The 19,400-nt window shown below is 38.2% G+C and overlaps 1 protein-coding gene and 1 pseudogene across 1 annotated transcript in view; one reads left to right on the top strand and one right to left on the bottom strand.

The window, feature by feature from the left end:
• The window catches only part of TRPM3 (transient receptor potential cation channel subfamily M member 3), a 497,295-nt gene that overhangs the window by 196,480 nt on the left and 281,415 nt on the right, over nucleotides 1-19,400 (top strand). The window lies entirely within an intron of this gene.
• On the bottom strand, nucleotides 6,150-6,294 carry LOC118630392 (annotated as a pseudogene).

Consider the following 19,400-nt stretch of genomic DNA (forward strand, 5'->3'; position numbering starts at 1 on the left):
AGTTTAAGCAGATAATCAAGTAATTCCAGTCTCACCTGTTTAAATATCAAAAGTACAGGCTCATTCAGAGGGAACATTTTTCCTGTATAGCTCAGGCCTGCTGGAAACCAGAAGGAAAGGGGGTGGCCCACGGATTGTTCCTTCCTCACTTGCCTTGCTCTCTGGTCCCTGGGCTGCTATTTCCATGCCTTTAAAGTCTAGCCCAGGTGGACAGGTAGTTACATGAGTGGTACAATTGCAATTTATCAACAATGCTCTCTGCTATAATGCATGGGCAGTGCAGACTTTTTCTTTTAGATTTTTTTTATAATTGATTTTTAGAGGGAAAGGGCAAGAGAGAAACATTGATGTGAGAGCAAAACATTGATTGGCTCTTCTTGCATGCCCCCTACTGGGTATTGAGCCTTCAACCAGGGCAAGTGCCTAACCAGGAATCGAACCTGCAACCTTTTGGTGCACGAGACAACACCCAATCAACTAAGCCACACCAACCAAGGACAGACTTCATTCATGGACACTTTTGCTGCTCCTTAGACATTCTCCTATACATTCTGTACCCAACTCCATAAGATCTTCTCCTACTCTCTTGCTTCAGGTAATGTCTGTCTTCCTCTGGCTTCCTACTGAAGATCCCCCTTTGTTATTTTGTCCTTCACTGGTTGCCTCTCTCCTGGGGAGCTGTCACTCACCTCCAGGTGCTCCTCTGCAGGGAGATCCCTTTAAAGACATCCTCAGGCCAGCTCCCACTCATGTAATCCAGAGTTGGTTCCCAGGTGTATTAGTTATCTATGGCTCTGTAACAAATAATCCCAAAACTTAGTTGTTTTAAACAACAGTTATCATCACACAGTTTCTGTGGTTCAGGGATCCAGGTATATGACTTAGCTGGATCCTCTGGTTCAGAGCCTCCCACAAGACTGCGATGCAGGCATTGGCTGGAGCTACTGTCTCATCTTAAAGCTCTGCTGGAAAAGAATCCTCTGCCAACCTCTTTCATGTGGCCTTTGGCAAGATTCAGTTCCATGCCGACTGTTGCACAAAGGCCACCCTTGGTTCCCTTCCATGTGGACCTCTCCTTATAGCAACTCACAACATGGCAGCTTCCTTCATCCAAGAAAGCAAGGGAGAAGAAGCAGACAGAGAAAAAAAGAGAGAACAAGAACTTTGCCCTGCTAGTGTTAGATACAGTCACAATCTGTGTTGCCTCCCCTTCGAGAGACACTTACAGGTTCTCCTCATGAGTCGCTTATTGACTCGCAGGGATCTAACACTTAGCTCAAGGAAAAGCAACCTTCTTTTCCCAGTGGAGACTGTCATAGCACCTTGACACCCTCCCCCAAAATGTTCTGTCTTTTCAACCATTTAATATCGATTTCCTACATGCATTGTGGGAGTGGGACACCTGGCTAATTGTTGACCATACTAGTTTGGAGCTTGCTTCATTGCAAACCCACCTGTGTGAGCTAGCATTGCTCTCTACAATGGGAAAGATGTTGGCAATTATTTATAATTTAACATTTAGGCCGCAGCACATCTGAGGCAGAGAGAACTCCATTTTAAATCCTGTTACCTTATAATAGAGAATAAAGAAGCAGATTATAATAAGTGCACGGAGAAAACAGATTTTATAATGAGAACTGTGGTGGAATCAGAAGAAAGACACTAGACAACCTGTGTAGAATAGTACAATTATTTGTTTGATAAGGAATGAACAAATAGGAAAGAATGAAGAGGTCACAGGCATGAGAGGAATGAACCAACGTGTTAATAGAAAATAAGCATAGAAGGACTGAGAAAAGGCAACATAGAGTAAAAGAGAAACGTAGACATCAAAGAAAATGGCCTGTTGGCTTGGCAACGCTTCTCTGGCCAGAGTGGAAATATTGAATTAAGCGTGTGCAACCTGTATTTGAAGAATCTGATCAAAATGAATCCCTAATATTGTTCTACAACAAAATGTTCATTTGTTTAAAATAAAATAAGAAATGCAGATATTATATTAGAGAAATCATTTCATACGTATTTAATTTAAAGTATGAACTATTTTTCTGGCATTATATCATTCACATTTGGGAATGTTAATGTTTTCTCTGATTTATTAATGTTGTAGGTAGATGTCTGATTATTTAGAGTGAGGGTTTCATGTTTTTTCATCTTAATCTTCAGGGATTTTTTTTCTTTTTGGATGGTGTATTTTATCACTTTTTTATAATGATTAGTATGTAGTTATAGGAGAATATAGAGCAGCCCAAACCACCTGTTTTAGCTCCATGTTAGTGTTCTGGCTAGAAATGTGGTAGAGAAGACTTGAAAATGCCAAAATTATTGACATTTTAATATGACCTGTCATTTTTCATTATTTTCTTTTTATTATTAATAAATTTATTTATTTCTGTTACAGATGTCCCTCCTTTTTCGCCCATTGACAACCTCCCCCCACCCACCACCTTCACAATATTGTTGTCTGTGTCCATGGGTTATGCATATATGCATGTAAGTTTTGTGGTTTATCTCCCCCACCCCATCCCTCTGAGGTTTATTAGTCTGTTCCCTACTTCCATGTCTCTGAGTCTGTTCTTTTCATCAGCTTATTTTGTTCATTATATTCCACAAGTAAGTGAGATCATATGGTATTTGTCTTTCTCTGATTGGCTTATTTCACTTAGCATAATACTCTCCAGGTCTCTCCATGTGATCTTAAAGGGTAAGAGATCTCTCTTTCTTACAGCTGCATAGTACTCCATTGTGTATATTCACTTTTTATTCACTCGTCTATTGATGGACACCTGGGCTGTTTCTAGATCTTAGCTATTGTAAATAGTGCTGCTATGAACATAGGGCTACATATATTCTTTCTGATTGGTGTTTCAGGCTTCTTAGAATATATTTCTAGTAGTGGAATCACGGGGTCAAATGGTTCAATTTTTAATTTTTAGAGGATACTCCATACTGCACCAGTCTGCATTCCCACTAGCAGTGTACTACAGTACCCTTTTCTGCACACCCTCGCCAGCACTTATTGTTTGATAATATGTTGATGGTGGCCATTCTGGCAGGTGTGAGGTGATACCTCATAGTCATTTTTATTTGCATCTCTCTGATTAGAGATGATGAGCATTTTTTCATATGTCTCTTGGCCATTTGTATGTCTTCTTTGGAGAGGTGTCTATTGAGGCCCCGTGCCCATTTTTTAATTGGATTGTTTGTCTTCCTTTTGTTGAGTTGTATGAATACTCTATATATTTTATAAATTAACCCCTTATTTGATGTATCATTTGCAAATATGTCTCTCATACATGGGTTCCCTTTTCATTTTGATGCTTGTTTCTTTTTCTGTACAAGAGGCTTTTTAGTTTGATATAGTCCCATTTATTAATTTTTCCTTTGTCTCTTTTGCGCTTGGTGATGCATTGGTGGAAATTCTGCTACATGTAATATCTCTATTATTTCTTTTGTTTCCAATCTAATACCACATTTCATTATTTTTACTATTGCTATTCTATTACCACAGCAGAAAACTAACCGGCTTTTTGAAGCACTGACTTCACTCACTAAGCAATGAAAAAAAATGTTTACTAAGCACCTACTATGTGTAAGGCACATGGGCATTGTGAGGGGTACAGATATAAACAAGGCACCATTGTTGCTGTCAAGAAGATTGTAGTTATAGGGAAAAAAGGTTTTTATCCCACAAATATTTATTGAGTTCTCACTAACAAGGATTGAATTCTCTCATAACAAGTAGTAGGAATGAAATGTCAAAAAGACATGTGATCCTTACTCTTTTTGAGTAATCAGCAAAGGCTGACCATGGGATAATTTATTACCTACAATGTCTTTGCCTATTATGCCAAATTTCTTTACCTAAGCTCCCCATTGGACTTGATGGGCCACATTAGAGAAAGCTAACTGTATTCTTGAAGACCAATTTAGACAAACCCAAGAGGCTATTCTGTCCTTTTGACCCCATTATACAAAAATATCAGCTTGGTTAATGGACAGATTAACACCAAGTAGACCTCCATTTATTTAAATCATTTATCATAATCACTGGTTATTTTTGTCTTTTTCTGCTCTAGAAAGTCATGCAAATTTTATCAGTGGCTATTTTGCCTTTACTACTTTGAACTTGGAAATTGTAAGCAAATGTACATGAACTTACTTGGTGGCCTTTTTTTATTTACTACCTGCCGTGATTTAGAGGCAGATAATAAATTTAAAAAGGTCACCAAGTAAGTTCATGTACATTTGTTTACAAGAACTCACTATACACACATTAGAACACTGACCTTTGATCCCCAGAGACTCAGAGAGTCTGAGCGAACCAAATAAGACTGTTGGGATACTTCCATGTACAGGAAAAATGCAGAGTTCATGCCTCTGAATCACGTCAAAGGAACAGAGCGCTGGAAAACAAAATGTTGCTGTTTCTACCATTTTGTTTAGGGTTTGGCAAGTTTACCATTAGAGAAGTTAACATAAGCCCTACACTACATTTATAGGTTGCCTAATTAGATTTTATTTTACAGGAACGTATCTCATAGATTGGATACCTATACATCCAGTGATTGCTGGAAAAGGGTGGATTATAAACAGAAAGAAGGAAAACATTTTGGATGGTGTAAATGTATGTTATCGTAATCGTGGTTTTATGGTTAGATGTATACGTTAAAACTCATCCAGTCTTACATTTCAAACATGTGTAGTTTATTGAAAGTCAATTGTGTCTCAAAAACATAAAAAAAAAAAAAAGACAGATCAAGTGATAGAGACAGAGAGAGGCAAATATGAAATACCTTGCACCATGGTGACTGCCACAGAGTTGGTGCCCAGGACGTCTTAGTTTGCTGCTTCTTCCCATTACTTACTGCTTCTCCAGACGTTTTTTTCAAGTCTGCTTTCTCAAGCACTTATTCAGGGGCAATGTCCACATTTGTTTTGACTTCCTGGCAGCCACTGTTTCTTTCCCTTTTCAGTGCTATCTAAATACTTCTGTTGATTTTCAGATAAGCAGCCCGAACATGTTTTTATATCTATTGTACTCACCACCACACTGTCTGCTCACTCTCCTTACCTACTATCTATACTATCAGAAACTGCACTAACATTTTAATCTGTTTTAGCTGTTTAAGGTTATGTGACTGTATTATGCCTGGAAGACAGCTATGTAGAACGCCTTAGAATTGTTGTTTTTAATGTGTGTCTGGTATCACAGTGATTTTTTTCAATATGCTTTACCCATAAAAGGGTTGTTTTGTTTTGAAATTTTAACCTTGAAAAAAGTGTTTAAACTTATATTCTGGTTTGGCTCAGCGGTTAAAGCGTCGGCCTGCGGTCCGGAGAGACCCGGGTTCGGTTCCCGCTAAGGGCACGTACTTTGGTTGCAGTTTGTCCCCGGCCCTGGTTGGTCGTGCGGGTGGCGGTCACTCAGTGTGTCCCTTTCACATCGATGTTTCTCTCTCTCTCTCTCTCTCTCTCTCTCTCTCTCTCTCTCCCTCCTGCTCTATCTGAACAAAGAATGAAAAAGTGTCCTCGGGTGAGGATAAAAAATAAAATAAAATAAAATAAAATAAAATAAAATAAACTTATATTCTTAATGTTTCCTGCCTATACTGGCCACGAGATTGTCCTCACATGAGCCACTGACTGAGACAATCAAAGAAATTCACTTTAATTATTCTGATTCCACTCTTACTTTTCTCTTTGGTTAGACATTATTCTGTCGCCTAAGGTTAAAGCCTCTGTTACATGTCATTCACTCCCCACCCCTGGTTACTCAGCCACTGATATTCTTTTCTTTTTAGCTACAAAAATATAAATTACTTTTAATTATAAGAAAATAAAAATATTAAGTTTTATAAAAATCCTTCTTGACTCAGCCACTGGTCATTCAAGCTAGGTCCAGCCATAGCCAGAAGGGAGGAAGGCGACAGTGAGGGATATACAGGGGTATCTGTTCATCCTAGGGAGGCAAATGAAGAGAAAGGTTGATGGGATAAGATGAAACTTGTTAGGAGGATACGGCTACAACGCAGCAAGAGGAGATGAAGGCAGAGACTAAGATAGTTGCATTGACAATGGGGATGAAGAAGAGAAGACAGATTTAAGATATATTTTGAAACCAGAATCAAAAGGACGAGATGACTTTTAGATGGTAAGTGGGAAATTAAATAACAGGAATGAGACTGTTGGTATCCAGATTTCTGTTTTAATCACTGGTGGACTAATGATGGTAGTGCTCACTGATAAGAACAGATACTACACTTGATTTTAGCCAAAAGGCCGAGAAGCAACGGTGGTGCTTACTAATAGGGAATATAGATGAGGCATTTGTAGCAGCATCCCATGAGTTTATGTTTGGCCATATCAAATTAAAGACACCTTCAAATCATCTAATTGGAAACAACTAGTAGGTACCTGAATATACAGATAAAGAATTTGGAAGAGGGATCTAGGTTCAAGTCAAGAATTTTGGTGTCGTCATATTTTAGGTAGTAATTGAGGTAAGATTTTATACAAAGTTATACAGGAAGAGTGTATAGAATGTGATAAATGAAGGGAGACATAAATGCAGCCTTAGGAAACACCCGTGTTTCAAAGGACCTTGCAAAAGAGACCAAGAAAGAATGGCCAGAAAAGTTGAAGACAAATGAAGAGTAATTGATTTCATAAAATGCTTCCCAAAGTATGTACTATCGGACATTGCAGATGGTCCCTGACAGATGATAGTTTGACTTACAATTTTTCAACTTTATGATGGTGCAAAAGCAAGACACAATCAGTAGAAACTATGATTTGAAGTTTGAATTTTGATCTTTTCCTGGGCTAGTGATTGTGCTATGAAACTCTCTTGTGAAGCTGGTCAGTGGCAGCAAGTGCATTCCCAGTCAGTCACGCAATCACAAGTGTAAACAACCAATGTATTTATTGGGTTAGATGACTTTGCCCATCTATGGCTAATGGAAGTGTTCTGAGCCTATCTAAGGTAGGCTAGGCTAAGCCATGATGTTCAGTATGTTGTGTATATTAAATGCAATTTTGACTCAGGTTATTTTCAATTTACAGTGGATTTACTGGGACGTAACCCCGTCATAAGTTCAGGAGCAGCTGTACTCCTATGATTTGATGTGATATAGGGTTTATTTGTCAAATAAGTTTGAGAAATGCTGTATAATATAGTTCTTCCTTGAAGAAAGAGTTCCCATCTGCACAATCCTCTGGTAAGGACAATTGTTCAAGTTATATAATATAGGGATTTCTCAACATATTGGGCCATGGAGCACTTCTTAGACATAGTACACATTATTAAAAATCAGTAAGACTACTATTATTTCTGAAACACACTTTAGAAAAGAGCTAATCAATAGAAGTCAAGATATAAGCACTTCAAGAAAGGGGGTGCAATCTGTTCCCCTTGCTGCAGCAAAGTCAAGAACTTTTGAGCTGAAAGCCATCTGTTACATTGGGTAGTAATCTGCCGTGGTTAAGGGCTGAGACGATACTGGTAATTACTTCATAGGACTTCTTGCAGGATAGGAAGAGTAACTGCATGCAAACTACTTAGAGCTATACCTAGCCCATAGTATGTACTTTTATGTATCATCCATTGCTTGACAATTTCATTTGCATGTTGTAGTAGAATTTTGATTTCTAGAGGCTAAAGAGTGTGTAGAGAGTAATAAATTATCAAAGGTTCAGCTTCTATGACATATATTTCTGTTGATAATATAATTTTATCAAATTTTATTTTTTATTTTAATAACATTTTAAGTTAAAGCATAACAAGTAGAGAAGCAGACAGGCCAAAAGTATATTACTCAATTAATTGGTACAGAGTGAACAGACTCATCTGTCTACCAACCAGGTCCAGACAGCACGCAAAAAGCCCTAGTCTTGCCCCTTCCCAGCAACTATCCATACACTCCTCCTCAAAGATAACCATATCCGGACTTCCAAAATAATATTTAACTTTATTTACTTTTAAACTTTATATATATGTAATCATGTGTTCTTTTGCAAATGACTTATTTTGTTTAACATTGTGTTGGTGAGAAACACCCATGTTGTTGCATGGAGGAGAGGGAGTGTGAGGACTAAATTGTTCTTTTTCACTGCTGCTTAGTATTCCATCATGTGAGCATTCCAAAATTGATTTATCTATTCTATAATTAATAAAAATTTGGTTTAAAAATTTTGATTAAATACTTTGATTGTATTTGTTTTTAGTTTGGGGCTTCTATGAATAATGATACTATACACATCTACCTAAGTGGCTTTTGGTGAACATATTTATGTGTTTCTGTTGATATTTGCCTGTGAATGGAATTGCTGCATTATGGAGTATGCATATATTCAACATAAGTAGTAATTATATCACTTTACATTCCAAGTAATTGTATCACTTTACATTAATAATTGTAGCAATTTACTCTCCACCCAGCATTCAGGAGTTTCATTCTTACATAATCAGCACTTCATATTGTCAATGTTTTTACTTATAGCCATCAGGGTGGGAATGTGCCAGTATTTCATTGTGGTTTTAATTTTTATTTTTCTGATGAGAAATTAGGTTGAATACATTATAATATGTTGATTGGCCATTTGGATATCTTCAAAATACCTTATCGACTCCTTTGCCAACTCTCCCCTTTAATTGTCTATTGGGCCCAATTTATATTTCCTGCAGTTAACTCACCCCCTTAAACCCCTAACTTTTGGGTCCTTGATACTTGCTTAATGAACAGCTCCAACTACCGATGCTGTTGCCTCCTTGCAGCCCCTCAGAATAAGCACAGCCTCTTCCCTGCCTACCGTGCTGGATCTGTGGCAGCTCTGGTTCTGAAGCACAACCTACCAGACTACTGAAGCTCTGGCTTTCCCCCCACCTCTCTAGAAGTTTCCTAGAAGCTCCCTGGAAGGGTCAGGTGACCAACATGGAAATGTAAACAAGTGAATGCCCTACTGTGGCAATGAGAGGAGCTAGAAGGAGATCAACATGCAAGTCCTTCTCCTTCCCTCCTCTCTGTCCTATCTGGAAACGAGCAATCGGCTGTTTTCCTATAAAGCTACGGGTATCTAGGTGTGTGCTTTCCTGCTTCTCTTTCCCACTCCCTTCACTCTTGCTGCCCTAGAATTTTGACCTTCTAATAAAGCATTATCCCATTACTTTACCTCAGGGTCTCTTTTCTAGGGAATCTGGGTTATTGATTTAAAGGGTTTGAGACTATATATATATCCTGGTAAGATTTTTAATTAGTTGTGTATTTGCAAATATTTTCTGCCAGTATGTGACTTGCCTCCTAATTCTTATATTAGTTTTTTTGGTTAACAGAAGTTTACATTTTAATGTACTATAGCGAGTCGATATGTTTTGCTTATGGTTCATGCTTCTGTGTCCTGTCTTTGCCTACATCAAATATTCAAAGATATTTTACTACCTTCTAGAAGCTTTATTTCACATTTATATCTATAATCTAACTGGGATTATTGTTTTTTTTATAAAAGGTGTTGCATAAATATATATATGCACACATACACACACACACACACACACACACACACGACTATTTAATTAATACCATTTACCCTTTATCTACTGCTTTAAAGTGTCTTTTTGGTCATATATTAAGTGTAAAAATATATGCAGGTCTGCTTATTCTGTATTCTGTTCCATTGTCCATTTGTCTATTCATGAGCCAATATCACACTGTCTTAATTACTATAGCTTTATAAGAATTGTTCATATATGCTAGTGTAAATACTCCAAATTTGCTCTTCTTCTTCCAGCTTGTTTTGACTATTTGAGGCCCTGAGATTTTCCCTGAAGTTACATTGAATACGTATCAATTTAGGGGAGACCCAATATTTCACACTGTTGGGTCTTTGGATCCATGAATTCATTTGTTTTGGTCTTTAATTGCTTTCACTATTGCTGTGCTCACTCTGTGGGCTTCCCTTCTCTCCTGGATCTTGGCGCCATGGGTCTTTGTTGCCTTTATAGCTTCCCAATGTCTTTAAAACTTGTATTATCTTGTTCACCTTGTAGAGTTGTTCTTGGTGGGAATATTGGTCTGAAACCAGCAAGTCTGCAGTTGCCTGAAGTGAAACTCTTTCTGTCTTTCTATTTAAATAACAAAATACTATTTAATTAAATAATTGATTCCTATTATTTGCAGTAATTATGTTCTGTAAAATAACCACAAACACTGGATTAGCAAATGCAGAATGATTGCTCCTAGGGGGCATATGGGGTTGGGTTCCCATAAGCCTTTGCTCATACATTTTCATCAACTGATAAACGCATAACCTTGTTGCAAGTGCATTTGTGTTTGAAGACATTTAATACGTATTGCTGATTCATTAACATTGAACTCACAAACAAAGGCACTATAATTTCTGTCTTGAGTGAAGCTTATCTAACGCGTCTTCCTCCATAAGGCACATCACAACCTTCTTGTGCTCGGGAACACCAGATAGCACTTTTAGGCACAATGTTTGGAGTAGATTTTGAACAAAGAAATCATTAGCAAAAAGCATAAAAATATGGGAAACATGAAATAAATACATGTTGAAAGGCATATAGTATGAGAGCCGAAACAGAAAGGCCAAGCATCACCGTGTCTGACCTCAGCTGGGAAGGTGCACTCAGACACCTCAGGTTGTTTTGCCACCCACACATGTCCATGAATGAGTATTGATTTTAGAGTTACAAATAAATTATAGGGGATAGGCACATTTAAAAATACAGAATCAATGACTAGAAAGAAGCAGTTGTATTATTTAAGTAAAATTAGGCTCTCTAATAAACTGCTGTAAATTAAAGTACTGGACATTTCAAGATAAATTGGGATAGCTCTCACACTTGGGTATGTCCTACTCCACTGTAACTCTTTATTCACCCGAGTTTCCCTACCTTCCCCGTTCTGTTTCTGAACTTTTAAAAAGCATCATTATTACCTACTTAGGCAAAATTTAAAATCCCCAACTAAATGTCACTCTCCTAGCCTGGAGGGTTCTTCCCCAAACTTCCAAAACTCCTCCTACATTTTCTTCTCTGAAACTGATCAAAGGGTTGGCAGTAACCACCTGCCAGAGATCACCTGCCCTTTTCACCCTGTACTTCAGCACTCTCCCTGAAAGCCCAGGACCAGGGAAGGATCATTCAGTTGGCCTCTCTCACAGGCTTACAGCAGAGAAAGAAATCCATGTGGCATTCCCATTTTAAGATTTTGTTTTGTACCTCTTCATTTATTTTCTGTGATAGATACAAACTCTAAAATCCTTGGCTATCACCTGGGATTCTTAGTATACAATAGGAAATAGCTGCTGATTCACAAGACTTCTTCTGATGTTATTAACAAAAATAAATACTCAGAAAAAAAACCAAAAGAGATGTGTGATTTAAGTTGTGAAGGAGGAACATCACAATTTTATTCTGGCTTCTTGTGAGCTGTTATTGTTAGTTTGTTTGTGACTAGAGTTGTTATGTTTGTATATTGATCATCCCTGAACATATTTATTAGTTGTAGAGATGACAAGTGTTATTCATTGCATTTCTAATTTCCAGGTATTTATCAAATATTGTTGTTTCTATTTATGGCTATAAATCTTGTTGACCTTTTGTACAGCGTTATGTTGCTCTTTTGAGTAATTAAGCACACTTTATTGAGAGGAAATGGTATAATTACAACTAAGTAGAGGTCATTCCCCTACTTAGTTGTAATTATACCATTTCTTCTCAATAAAGTATGTTTTTTAATGACACAGCGACAATTCTAACACAGGCACTTTGTTTTCTTTTGCAAGATGCTAACAGTTGCAACTGGTCTCTAAACAAAGGGGAGAGAAACTTTTAATTAGTTTTGGAAATGTTGATTTAAACAGTTAAACAGCTTTCTTTGTTGCTTCAGTACTTAAACTCTTTAATCTGTTAATATGCATTGTGCATCTCCAGAAGGAGATTACAGTGTGCTGCAATCTCAAATGAACCCTTTCAAGCAACATCTTGCAGAAATAATGCTATGAAAGGCATAGATTTGGAAATACTACTCAAGAATGTGACCTACATTACATTTTTAGGCTTAGAAATTCTAGGGGAGGAAGACAGATCATTAATGATGGATAGGAGCCATATATCTCTATTTATTATTCATGCTTTGGAGATGGCTTTCGGGGATCGCTGGCACCTCTCTAGGATATTTTGAAACCTACTAAAACAGTTGTGTCTTTGCTTACCTACTTTATTAAACCACACCATGAATGAAGCAGATGTTATGAGATTTAGGGATCATTGCAAGGGAAGCTTTCCCAGCCATAAGGACAATTTAGACTCTGGAAAATAAACAAAACATTTAGAAAAGTTTCTTTCAGATTGTTAATATCAAAAGGAGCCAGTAGCAAATGACGAGACTCTCCTGTAAGAGCTCTTTTAAAATGTCTTTAAGCCCTGGCCAGTTTGGTTCAGCGGTTAGAGCGTCAACCTGTGGTCCAGAGAGACCCGGGTTCGGTTCCCGCTAAGAGCATGTACCATCTTTGCAGTTCGTCCCCAGCCCTGGTTGGGTTTGTGTGGGTGGCAGCCACTTGATGTGTCCCTTTTATGTCGATGTTTCTCTCTCTCCCTCTCTCTTCCTCTCTCTCCCTCCTACTCTGTCTGAACAAAAAGTGGAAAAGTGTCCTCGAGTGAGGATAAAAATAAATAGATAAAATAAAATGTCTTGAATTAGCAAAACTTTATTTCAATACCTTTGAAGAGAAAAGATTCTAAACAGTTACCCTGCCTGCTCAAGCTGAGAGTACAAAACCCCATTCAGGACTTCCTGCAGGCCACGATGTCTGTGCTGAAGTCTGTGCTGCTCCAGGCTCATTAGTATACATTGGCTCTTCGCCCCATCCCTAGAGGGCCCCAGGTTGCTCTTCTGAGGTTCCTTTCTATTTCTTATCTCCCTCTAAGTTCCTTCCTTCTATCCTTCTTCCTCCTTCACAGCTTCCTCTGAGCTGTTTCCAATCTGATGGGCTCCTGGAAACCACATTGTTTATTACACTTGTTAGTATAGGTAGTGAATTCAAGAGAGTGGGCCCTGAAGGAGCATCTAAATTGTACTTCTTTAATTAGAAATGAGTAAATTCTCATAAAGCTTTTTTAGTTCTTTTCTAGTCATGCAAGTATCCAGTCCACAAATATTATTATGGCTTGGGGCTGTGTTTTGGATGGTCAGGACTGCCAGAAAAGTGATGAAATTAAGATTTTTATTAATTTCAAAAGTAAGCATGAAAGAAACTTACAAAGTAGATCCTTGCCCTTATTGTATAGTAGTTATAGCTAATAAAGTTAAGCAATATTCTACAGGTAAAATTTAACTTAAGTCACTCTTTAGTAATATATTCAGTGCTATCTGTATATAGAGAGAGGTGGACAAAAGTAGGTTTACAGTTGTAATACAAATAAATAATACAATAATTAATAAATAATAATACATAAATAAACTGTTTTGTGTACTCACATGTGTAAACCTACTTTTGCCAACCCCTGTATAGAGTGACATAAAAATATATTTATATTCACATTTTGTTTTTTGTTTTCTTTATGATAAACTCAACAAAAAAAAACAGATTTTATCTTTCATTTCCCTTATTAAGAAAAAATAGTACATTGATTCCTAATTTGGATTCCTTTCTTTTTACCCGATTCCTTTTATTTTTGTAATAGTACCCCAAGAACTCTTTTACCAGAGCATATTAAGGGAAATGGTGATTTTAGGGGGCAGATGGGAGCCTCCGTTGACACTTTCAGAGGCCCAGAATGTTAGTGTGGTGTGCCAACAGGAGCTAATCCCCACAACCAAACTTGTCAGTCATTGCCCTGCCTGTTAATGCCCCTCTCATTTAAACTGCCAGGAAAGCTCAGATCTTTGTTTTAAATGTAAAGTCCTGCTGATGGGCCAACTTCGTTTAGGCTTCCAGCACATTGTCGGTGCTTCATGACCTGGAAAAGAGACCCATTCTATCTGAAAATGTTAACATTTCAACACAGGAGAGGACAGTAAGGTGCAAACCAACAAGGAGTCCTCTTTCTTTTGTACTGGATTTGGTTTCTGAATTCCTTCCTGGGAAAGAGTTCCGGCTGTAATTTTCCCCTGGCCAGCTAGGTGGATAACATCTTCCCACTTCCCATCCGATGTGCCTCCTCTTTTACATTTGCAGCAGAACACATTATACCTTGTATTATGGAATCCTCTGTGCTTGGGGCAGCCTTTGCACCAGACTGCAAACTCGAGGCAGGGGCAGGTTTGTATCTCTCTACTGTTTGTGACATGAAACAGTGATCTCTTTCAGCAGGTTCTGTGACCTGTATTCTAATAAGATTCAAGCCAACGTCTCTTCCCCTGAAACATTACTGTGTACAAGTCAGATAAGGGGTCAATTTCCAAAATGCATAGAGTACTCATACAACTCAACAAAAGGAAGACAAAAAACCCAATTACAAAATGGGCAGAGAAGCTGAATAGACACCTCTCCAAACAGGACATACAAATGGCCAAGAGACATATGAAGAAATGCTCAACATCACTAATCATCAGAGAGATGCAAATTAAAACAACAATGAGAAATCACTCACACCTGTCAGAATGGCCGCTATCAACAAATCATCAAACAACAAGTGTTGGCGAGGGTGTGGAGAAAAGGGGACTCTAGTACACTGCTGGTGGGAATGCAGACTGGTGCAGCCACTATGGAAGACACTATGGTGTTACCTCAAAAAATTAAAAATTGAATTGCCATTTGACCCAGTGATTTCACTTCTGGGAATATACCCTAAGAAGCCTTAAACACCAATCAGGAAGAATATATGTACCCCCATGTTTGTAGCAGCACTATTTACAATAACTAAGATCTGGAAACAACCCAAATGTCTATCAGTTGACGAATGGATAAAAAAGTGGTACATATACACAATGGAGTACTATGCAGCTGTAAGAAAGAAAGATCTCTTATCCTTTGAGACAACATGGAGGGACCTGGAAAATATTATCCTAAGTGAAACAAGTCAAGCAGAAAAAGACAAATATCACATGATCTCACTTATTTACAGAATATAATGCACATAAAAGACTGAGGAATAGGGTAGACCCAGAAACATGGAAGTAGGGTTCAGACTGACAATCCCCAGAAGAAGGAGGGGAGGAGGGAGGGAAGAGATAAACCACAGAACTTATATGAATGTATGCATAACCAATAGACATGGACAACAAAGCTGGAGATGGGGCGAGGGGGGATGGGCAGGAGGGTGTCAATGGGGTAAAAAAGGAGAAACATCTGTAACAAAAATAAAATTTTAAAAAAAAATTAATTAAAAAAATTTTTTAATAAATAAATAAAATTAGTGAGTATATGCTTTCCATAATTACATTATACAGTCCTATTTTATTTTTCTTTCGTCATGACACTTTCATTCTAGGCTATTCTGTTCCTTCTGGAACAAGGCAATATATGAATAGCAATGAACCAAAGGACAATGTTAAGGCAAAACGATCAGTGATTCCTGTTGAAAACAAATTGTGGGGAATGTTGTCCTTTACCTGCTATTGAGAGTATCATAGAAAATAGTTTTGAAAACTCTTTAGGAACCTCAAAGTCATAAGGTGAGAAGGAGAGTACTGCCCTTAGGAAGGTGTTGTGACTGCTGCCTGTGAGGCTGCGTAGAGATTCTTCCTCTGAGTCTAGACTGACCTTTCTCATCTCATTATCAGTTCTGTGAGTCTGCACCATCACCATGACTTAGGGCAGAGTCAGAAGTCCTGCCCTACAGTCAGGTTGTGCGGTAACTTTGGCTAAGAGAAAAATGAGATAGAGTGTATGTGATGTGTAAAGGCTGATCTCAATGAACATCCATTTACAGAGGGAAAAGACTAAAAATTTGTGTTAAAAGATTTTTGGGGATACTTCCTAGTTTTGTGCTATAATTTACAGGCTATGACTTGTGAGGTAAAATATTTAATTACTTGATTATCTTACTTTTTTATTTACTTTCTTACTCTCTGCAAGAAGTCTTTAAACCATGACCCACACTTGTACCTTGTTTGTTACATTTTCTAGAGATCTATTTCTTGATCTTTAATAAGTTTGATTATATCTATTATAAAAGTTATGATTGTCACACTTGGAACTTGATTTTTCTGTTTTAATAAACTTATCTTTAAGGGCCCTTTGAACCCTGAGATTCTTTGAAGCATTTCTTCTGTCCAAGCAAGAAAAGAGTAATGAGAATTTATGCAGTACTTATTCTTATATTCTTTACAGTTATAGTAAAGCAATTATAATGCTGAAATAGCATAAATAATACCAGTCTCTTCAAATGTACCTTTATCCAGTAGTTGGTTGATTAATTCATTCATTCTTCAAACATTTTCCTTTTTTTAATTGTTTTATTGAGATATGATTACTATATCTTTTTTTATTAATTAATTAATTTTTGTTACAGATGTTTCTCCTTTTCCCCCCACTGATTCCCCCTCCCCCACCCTCCTCGCCCTGTCGCCAGCTTTGTTGTCCATGTCCATTTTCATGCATACATGCATATAAGTTCAGTGGTTTATCTCTCCTCCCCACCCCCTTTTCTGGGGATTGTCAGTCTGTACCCTACTTCCACATCTCTGGGACTACCCCATTCCTCAGACTGTTATGTTCATCATATTCCACAGATAAGTGAGATCATATGATACTTGTCTTTCTCTGGCTTGTTTCATTTGGGATAATACTTTCCAGGTCCCTCCATGTCGTCTCAAAGGATAAGAGATCTTTCTTTCTTACAGCTGCATAGTACTCCATTGTGTATATGTACCACTGCTTTTTTATCCATTCGTCTACTGATGGACATTTGGGCTGTTTCCAGATCTTAGCTATTGTAAATAGTGCTGCTATGAACATGGGGGTACATATATTCTTTCTGATTGGTGTTTCAAGCTTCTTAGGGTATATTCCCAGAAGTGGAATCACTGGGTCAAATGGCAGTTCAATTTTTAATTTTTTGAGGTAACACCATAGTGTCTTCCATAGTGGCTGCACCAGTCTGCATTCCCACCAGCAGTGTACTAGAGTCCCCTTTTCTCCACACCCTTGCCAGCACTTGTTGTTTGATGATTTGTTACTATATCTTAATGCTAGCACAACGCTATGAACTTTTTCTATGGTGATAAAGCAGAGAGGATTCTTAACCAGAAGAGTTCACAGTCTAGTAGAGATAAGCACACAATTAAGTATGTGCCATAAAGTGGAATCATATGGTCTAAGCATCTATGGGGTGCATTGGAGCACAAAAGAGTAAGTGGTTGGTTCTCCCTGAGCTGTAGGTAAGGAAAAGCTTCATAGGTGACATGATGATTCAGTTGAGTTTTGCAAAACAGCAATTCATAAGAGGCCAGAGGAAGAGAAATAAGAGCAGTTTGGACAGAGGAAATAGCACAACAAAAACTAAGGAATGTGAACCCACATGAGCCATTTAGGGTCTGGGAAGTAGCTCTGTGGCTCAGGATGAGGTGTGAAGGTGGGGTATGAGACATAAGCAAGGAAAGAGATGGAAAGGGGTCTGAATGCCACGAAATGTTGGAACAACCTTTAGGCAATGCGAATCTGTTGAAGGATATGATCAGATTTGTGTGAGAAACCCTGTTTTAATAAATAAACAATAACTATAAGATATCCTCCCGGAATCACAAGTTATCTTTAAAGACCACAACACAAAATGGTGACAGGTTTAAAATGAGTGATGGTATGCCCTGGCCAGTTTTTCCCAGTGGTTAGAGCATCGGCCCATGGACCAAAGAGCCATGGGTTCGGTTCTGGTCAGGGGCACATAGCTGGGTTGCGGTTCAGTCCTCAGCCCTGGTCATGGTCGTGTGAGAGACAGCCAGTCAATGTGTTCCTCTCACATCAGTGTTTCTCTCTCTCTCCTCCTCCTCCTCTCCTCCTCTTCCTCCTCCCATTCTGCATGAAGATAAATGGAAAAGTATCTTTGGGTGAGTAATAAATAAATAAATAAACAAATAAATAAAAGATGAGTGGTGATAGTTATATTATTTAATTAAATAAAATCTCTCCCTTTTTCAATTATGTTTGTCCGATTTTGCATGGCAGTCCTCTCTGTAGCCCGCGGTCCTGTCCTATGGCCTCCCACACCCTGCTCCTTCCTCTCTGCAAAATCACCTTTCACATTCTCTGAGCACTGTTCCGGCTCTGGCCTTGGCTTTCGTTCCTTTACTGATTGTGTCCCACCGAGGGGTAGTACATGTACATCTGTGGTCCAGGCTCCATGTTGGTAACAGCTTGTCAGTTAGGCACACATTTCCCAAAGCCACTGGGACCACCTTCGTTCCCAGTACGGCTTTGCATTCAAGAGACTGTCCAGGCCACACTGTATCGGAAGCTTCTGCTAGCCTCAGGCTGCTTTCAAATTGGTAGAAGTGGAGAAAGAAACAATTACATCTTTCAAAAACATTTACTTTCACATTTATTGTGATCTACTCAGTGGGAGTTTGGGTCCCTGTAGTACAAAAATAACTGTTCTAATGAGTCACTCAATATGCAGCACTTGTCAAGAATCTTAGTCAAGCAGGGCTATCCTCGGAGCTAGCCAAGTTTCAGGAATGGGAGTTAATGCTTTATTTTGTCTTGAACTGTTAATTATCGATGGTTAAATGATAACTTCTTAGATAGCTTGAGCCTTGCTATATAATTTACTAATCTGACCCTCTTTGACCTTCACAAGAGATGCTATGAAGGACCAATGAGCTGGTATACAGAAATACAGGGAATTTTCTTCTAGGTTATCAGTATAATTTAGAAGCCATCATTTGTTTAATTTTACAACCCATTAGCATACTCTGCATCTTCCCTTCACTAAACATAATCAGTTCTTCTCCCAGTTGGAGACACTGATATACAGATTTTATAACTGTTCTTGGAATTTGCCTCTGGGAAGACACTTTCCTTTTCAAAACTCATCCTAAGCTTTTTGGAGCTTTTCCTCCAAGATTCTCTGGAGCTTTCTGCAGCAACTGTCCAATATAAGCAGAGATCTCCACCAGACATTAGTGGAAAATCAGGGTCTAACTCCAACCTTGATATTCATGATCCCTTGTGCACCTTGGTTTTCTCACCTGTCAAAAAGATTAGTCAGAATGTCTGCTTAGCTCACAGTGCCCTGTGGTGTTAGGCAGTGCTTTGCTCTGTTCCGTCACGTAGAAAACTAGTATAAACTGGAAAAATTGGTTTTAACAAGACATGTATCTCCTGGTTGAGGCCTTAGTCCCTACAAATCTCATCATTGTTATTTGTTAGTGGAAATCTTTTCATTAAAATCTGCCTCATCCAATCCAGGAGTGATATACAATGCATGTTAGGCACTT

This window comes from Molossus molossus, unplaced genomic scaffold, assembly GCF_014108415.1.
Source record: "Molossus molossus isolate mMolMol1 unplaced genomic scaffold, mMolMol1.p scaffold_m16_p_14, whole genome shotgun sequence".
Classification (NCBI taxonomy): domain Eukaryota; kingdom Metazoa; phylum Chordata; class Mammalia; order Chiroptera; family Molossidae; genus Molossus; species Molossus molossus.